Here is a 7980-nt window from a genome sequence, read left to right on the forward strand (position 1 = left end):
TTTCGACCACCACTTACCACTAAAGCCATCTATAGAAAAACAGCGGAAGCAAAGTTGTACACCTAATAGATACATTGGGATCCCTGGAACTCTATCCATATTTCTTACAGTAACTGCTGTTAAAATGGATATATTTCAATTAATTTTTTGTTTCAATCGGTGAAGAATTGATTAAGGAACAAACTCATAATGTAAAAGTCGATAAAATTAAAGAACTTCGAGATATATAGGTTCAAAAAAACAAATTTTTTAACACGAAAAAATTTCGATTTAAAAAGTTGCGCTGGAGTCCCGGAGATCCCAGTGTGTACAACTAGGGCAGTGTGTTAAACTATTGTAATTAATTTGTCTTCAATATTTTTAGATTGTCATAACATGTGATCCTTAATTAAAGAGAATTCACATCATACATATATTATAAAAACTTATGTCACAATGTCAATTTTAATAAATGTATATTAAATGTAAAGATAAATGCAAAAATAAATTTTTATATTTTAAATTCTGCTTTAAATTTAAGCTGTTTTTATAGTCTGTGTATGCAGGAACTATCGTATGTATTTAATGATTACTTATTTGCAAAAAAAAACAAATAATGCGCCTTTATATACAGTTGCATGTAATTAATTTTCAAAATTTATGTTTAAATTAAAGCAAATCGTACTATTCAAATTGTGTATCCCGCTATTTCTCTCTATAGAAACTGAATTAAGGCCCTTAGCAGCCTTGGCTAACTTAATTTTATAAGACAACGTCTTAAAATCTAAATCTTTGTATTTAGTAACGCAATAATTGTCTTGTAACTCAAAGTCTTAAAGATATGATACCCAAATGTGTAAGCTTAAATCCGCTGTTTTTTAATCAGAAGAACATATTTTTTTTCCTAGGAAGCAAAAACAAATTTATTCAAAGTACTTGCCCTCGCTAACTATACATTTTTCCCATCTTTCGGGCAATTTGTGTATACCACGTCAAAAAAATTCCTCATCTTTCGAGGCAAATCACTCATCAAGCCATTTTCAGACGTCTTCGTAAGAATCGAAATGCCGCTCAGCGAACGCGTGGCCCATCGATGAAAACAGGTGATAGTCAGAAGGTGCCAGGTCTGGTGAGTAAGCGAGATGGGGTAGCACTTCCCAGTTGAGTGTCGCCAGTAGTTTTGGATCATTGTTGACGTGTGCGATGGTACGTTGTCGTGGAGGAAAATCAACTTGTCATGTCTTTTCCGATAATGCGGCCTTTTTTCACGCAGAGCACGAGTGCAATTTGATCAGTTGTTGGTGATAGCGGTGAGCATTAACAATTTCACCAGGTTTTAACAGCTCGTAGTAGATGACATCCTCCTGATCCCACCAAACGCACAGCATCGTCTTCCATCCGAAGCGATTTGGTCTTGAGGAAGATGTTGATGGTTGGGCGGGATCAATCCAAAAAAGATTTCTTGCGTTTAGGATTCTGAAAATAAATCCACTTTTCATCGCCTGTCACAATCCGACGCAGGAACGACTTTCTTTTTTGTCTGGCAAGCAGAAGTTGGCATGTGTTTTGGCGTCGCTCCATCTGCCTATCGTTCAGTTCATGCGGCATTTTCCGATCTTTTGAATCTTCCCCTCCATGGTATGTAGCCGCATGGAAATGGCTGCTTAAGAAACACCTAATAGCTCGGCAAGCATTTTTTGCGATTGAGTATCGTCCTCGTCCAAAAGAGCCTGCAATTGACAGTCCTCAACCTTCTTGGGCCGATTTTCACGCTTTTTGTCACTCAGGTCAAAATTGTCGTCATTGAACCGGCGAAACTAATCTCTGCACGTTGTTGTCAATAAAGCATTGTCGCCATAGGCCTCCACAAGCATTCGATGCGATTCGGCCGATTTCTTCAAATTGAAACAGAAAAGCAAAGCTTCCCGCATATGCTTTTTTTTTAGCAAAAAATTAGACATGATTACGAAAGAAAAAATGTATGTTATTGTATGAAATTGGTGTTGATATGCACTGGTTAATGTTGATAGATGTCAAACACATAAAAAAAAGTGTGTTGTGTGCTTTGGGTAGCTTTGTACGCTCACTAATGCCACCTATGAGCAAACAGCGGATTTAAGCTTATACACCTGATATATATTAACATCTTTAAAACTTGAATCACAAGACAGTTATTGCATTACTAAAGAAAGAAAAGAATTAGATATAAGATATTATTTTCAGATTAGTCAGATAATAATAAGTCAGACATTCTTCTAAAGCCCTAACTCTTTATAATAAATTGAAGATATGATAGAGTTGATAACAAAACTTTTACAATGATATAATATTGGCAAAAATCATCTAATATTTGTATCTAAAATAAAAAGTTTACAGTTTTAGATTGTAAAAAAATTGTAAAAAAAAACTGAAAAGAGAAACAAATCTCTAATTATATACATCAAATAAATATATTCTGTATAATATGAAACTGTGAATAAATTTTTAATGTTCATTTTAACATTTTCCGAATTAATATAAAGTATCGCAAAATTATTTAATATATCTTGGCACGTTTGACGAACGTAACTGAAACTATCATCGACATATAACATGTGAAATGGGACGATATTTTTAATAATGATAGTTAAAAATTATAATGTCAATGCACTTGTAAGCTAATGGATTTTTAAATCATAACGTCATCAGGCATGAAATAAATTAACAATTTACAAGTTAATAGTTCGTTTATGCATTATAACGTTGGCGATATCTTATTCGTGACATTATCTATAATTTTGTAGAGTAATTATAGAATATAATAAAAATATAATTTTTTGAAAATAAAATTATAATAAAAATGAAGGTTAAATTCCGATTTCATGAATATATTGTATTTATATGCATATATATATTTTATATTTTTAACTATTGCAGCCCATATTTACAGCAACCTTCGCTAAGGATGTAATAAAACTTGAAGAAGATCGGCGATATATCGTTACATTACTTCTCAAACATTTTTTAAACAAAAACTAAAAATAAAACTATAAACATAGATATAAACTAGAAAGTGTCTATCTAAGTTAGTATTTTTTATGCTATTTGCAATTTTGTAATAAGTAACATTTTCGTAAGTTAAGCAAATTGTTCATCTATTGCAGCCCGTATTTACAGCAACCTTCGCTAAGGATGTAATAAAACTTGAAGAAGATCGGCGATATATCGTTACATTACTTCTCAAACATTTTTTAAACAAAAACTAAAAATAAAACTATAAACATAGATATAAACTAGAAAGTGTCTATCTAAGTTAGTATTTTTTATGCTATTTGCAATTTTGTAATAAGTAACATTTTCGTAAGTTAAGCAAATTGTTCATCTGATAAAGTAGGCTCTAAAGTTGACATAGTAGGCAGTAATATATACAAGATGCATCACCAAAATCCGGACAAATTTCAATTTAAATTTTCCGCTGTATTGTGCCTCCGTCAGTGGTTGTTGTTGGCGTCCGAGAAAGTCTGATGCTTCTAGTAAGCAGTCATATTCTCAAAATGGCCGTGATGTTGAAATCAAGTGAGAAATATAATCAAAGAGCGATATCGAAGGCCTTAGATCTGGGCGCTCAGCAATGGAAATAATTCGGTTCTTTGAATATTCGAGATCAACTTTTTATGACGTTATGACAAAATATACGGCTTTAGAACAGTTTAATGAAGGTTTCAATATATATACCAGCAAGGAAGAGTCATTCGAAAGAATGCACCGCGAGGATTTCCGTAGTCGTTGAAAGGGCTCAAACGTTTATTTCGGATGATCCAGGGCAATTATTGCTCGTTCTGATGGACATAGTGAAACCATTGATGGAAACTGTGTCCGTTGGAAGGCCATGTATGTTTTTCAGCAAAACGATGCACCGCTTCATACGCGTCATTTGATTCAAAATTGACTCTCAGACAACGTCGATATTTTGGTCCAAGAAACGCTGGCCTTCCAACAGCCCAGATTTAAATCCTTTGGACTACTAAGTATGGAGCGTAGTTGAAAAAGTCACAAACAAGTTTCGGCATCTCAATGACGTCATTAAGGACCGCTATTGAGGCAGCATTCGTCAACATGGACAGCACTATATTACACAGCATGCGTGCAAATACTTCAGACTTAGAATAGAGGCCGTCATTAAAACTAATGGGAAATATATCGAATACTCTGTAGGGATCCCTCAAGTGTCATGTAAAAAGATTTTTTGTAATATTTAATTTTTTATTAAAAACATTTTTAAAGAAATTGTTCGATTTGTCCAGATTTTGGTAACGCACCCTGTATTCCTATTCTATTTCTTCTCTCCTTTCATTTCAATATAAAATTTCAATATAAAAAAAAATTTTTTATTGATTTATGCATATTATATTTTATTCTGTTCCGTAAGGATGCAAATATATAACGCGACAATTTTTTTAGAAAGTTTTCCCGTAAATACAGGAACGCCTTCAGCCCTGATATTTTATATAATAACGCGACACTATACAAAAATTAGATTAATTTATAGTCCCACAACCAGTTTACGCTGGACTCCGATTTGAAGTTTAAAATTATATTATGAGAAAAATAAAAAAGAAAAAGTATGAATAAAACAGATTCATAAATTACAGGTTCATAACGATCTATTACTATCAATAATATATTCGCTATTATTTTAACCTATAAAGTTGCAAAATAAAATCGTAAAAATTCTATTTTCACATTATAAAATTCGTTTTTAAGTTATTTTATATAAAAACAAGCCATAAATATATGCATAGATTTTTATTCCTTTGTCTAAACAAATCATGTTTTTATCATTAACAAAGTAAATATATTAAGTTTCTGAGAAATAAAAGGATGTCACGTTAAAAGATCTATTATGTCCCCATCGACAATTTTCTACAAAATTATGTAAAAATTATAATTTTTCTACACAAGTTAAGAATCTTACGCGGGATCGCAATAAATTATGTATGTAGACAATAAATCTTGTCGTAATTATAGAAACTACTTCTGTAGATATGATAGATTAGAAATAGGCTTAACAAAGCATTTGTACTGAATAACACAATATCACACTTAAAGAAATGTAATAAGGTTAATTTCTTATTTAAAAAGATATTTTAATTGACTGCAGATATAAATAATTAATAATAAACATAATGAGTCAATCTATGCTGGCAAACAATCTAATATTTTTTATCGACATTCCTAGAATTCCGAAAAGGATTGAAATAGATCAAAAATTTTTAATTCATTTTAATTTATTTGAATTCAAATTCTTGATCCATAAAAAAGAAATGTAATAAAATTGAATCATTTTTCTATTCATATACAGTAATAGAATATAATTCTTTTTTATAGATTTAGATAGATTCAAATGAATTCAAATAGATTCAAATTGTATGTTAATCAACTATAAAATTAATTCAGTTTTATTATTAAAATAAGTATTATTGTAGATTCTTTTTAGCTAAAGTTTTTGCACGTTTCATCTTTCTTCCTTTTCTCTTCACATTTCCCGGGTTCACAAGTGGACTTGAAGTCGATTGATTTTTTGATCGTTTGATTTGATACCTGCTAGATTTTCTATTGATCTTCTGAAAAGAAGATCGATTTTATCGATGCATCGTTGATAAAACATCGATCTTCTTCAAAAATCAATAAAAAATGTCTTTCTTTTTTAGTCCTGTTGCTGGTGTCCGAGCGTGGTGACTTCTCTCATGTGCTTGTGGTGTGTACGCTGGTTGTACACAGTTCATATGGGATCTACAGTTTAACGTCGATTCCGAACGACGAAATTTTGATTTAGAGAAGTGTTTTTGGCAAAAATACTCTCGGTAGGTTGCCGATGAGTCTTTCTTCCGAGAGGAGAACGAGTATATGAAAATATTTTGGTTATATCGGGTTTTATCGGGAATTGAATCCGGGATCTCATAGCATAGCAGACTAATGCACTGTTTACTCTGCCACACTCGCACTCAATATAGAAAATGTAGTTGATATCAAATCAAATGAAAAATCAATTTTATTTGAACCATGGAAAGAAAAAAGAAAAGATGAATCGTGCAAGAAGTTTAACTAAAAAGAACTGGCTTAATGATTAGCACGTTATATTCTAAAAGATACGCACAATAAAATTGGAATAAAAAAAAGTTTCCTCCTAAATTAGGGAATAATTTTTAAGATGTTTTCAAATAGTCATTCATCTTAAAGCTATATCCTCCAATTCGCATGCTTGATCCTTGCAATTGTACGAAACTGATATTTCGATGATCTACGAATCTTGAATATAATGTATAACTGTAATATACTTGGTCAAGATATTGTCGAAAAGGTGGTTCACGTATATTTAAAACGTATTTTTTTCATAAATGCTCTGATAGAAGTTAGAGAGTAAGGCGAAGAAATGAATAAAGACTGAAATAAAAAAACTAAATTCTGTGTATAAAATAAGTTATATAAATAATAAAACATAAAGAATAAGTTAAAATAGAGCAATGAAAGTAATAATTAGTAAGTTAATTAAAAGAAATAAATAAGCGGAAAGAGTAAGATAAAATATAAGTAAAATAGATACGCAAATAAGGTATGGATGGAGTAAGGATAAGAAAAATTATAAATATCAAGTCTCCTTCTTGGCTGTATTGTATGTTGAAATAATAAATTCTATTGTACATCGTTAAATCGCGCGCGCGCGTTTCAGACAGCACATAATATCACGCTAATATCTATTTTTATACTGTCATCATATCGAAGAAACTGGAAACGTTAATGTGACGTCTCAGTAAAATATCATTTTTTGTATATTGTCAAAATTATATTGTTAAATATAAGATTAAATATATAGAGGAAAACCCCCTACTATGAGATAGGCGCCTAATATTAAATACCGACGTTTCCACTAACAAATTAACGCTATCTATTGGTTTCATTCTTATGTACCATCATGAATTTATTGCTCTTGGATTGAAAACTATTTAATGGAAAGTTCATTATTAGATCATGTCTGTAATCGTTGCAAAAAAAGATTTTAGAATTTGGATGTCTTCAAGTTTCGTTAAGATGAACCTTTAATATTGTTTATTATTTAATAAAAAAAAGTAAATATTTGGCAATAAATTCTTCATGTGATAGAATAAGATTGTACTAATAGAAAAATACGGGATGTGTTGAATTGCTTAATTACAGACGTTAGATTTGATGATCATAAAACTATAAAGCGTGGAAATGATAGTATGAAACACCTAGGGTATTTCTAATATGAAATAACCTATGCTGCCATAGTGAAAATCGTTGCTGAAGTATAAATTATTGTACAATAATAAAAAGGATAGTCGAAATGAACATCGAGTAGCTATTTCTGTGATGTCGATGCTTGGTTCCAACTACCTGAAGACGAGTCTTATAGATACAATGCGACTTTTTTAACTTTGCGATTTGCTCATTTTTTACATTTCTTTAATTTATAAAAAAAATAAAATTTGAATTAAATTTCACATAACATTATCTTAAGCTTATTAAATTCTTTTCAAAATGATATATTATTTTTTTAAATTCTGCTCATAAATTTTTAGCATTTACCCAAAATAAACTCGGTCTTTCATAATAGGAACCTTCCCTCTATTAAATATAATAATTAAATTTTGAATACCGTTACATCGAACGTATCTAAAACGTCTCTAAAATATTCTTGCGTTATCTCTCACATATAATTATAATTCATTTTCAAAATAAACAATTAATGTCGAATGCAGAATTAACGCTACCTTAGCTACATCAGTGATAATCTTATCTCTATTCTGCTATTTACGACGGCTCTCCTATCGAAATCTATGCCGGAATTCGAAATTCTTTCGCGTAATACTATTTCTAAAAAAAATTATCGCATTATTTGGCTGACATTCATCATTCTTTCATTTTACGATCGTCTTGAGTAATCTTAAAGTATATCTTAAAATGCTAACACAGTTCTGTGGTTGAAAGTGTGAAGAACCA

Source organism: Atta cephalotes (genome assembly GCF_000143395.1).
Source record: "Atta cephalotes unplaced genomic scaffold scaffold00076, whole genome shotgun sequence".
Taxonomy (NCBI): domain Eukaryota; kingdom Metazoa; phylum Arthropoda; class Insecta; order Hymenoptera; family Formicidae; genus Atta; species Atta cephalotes.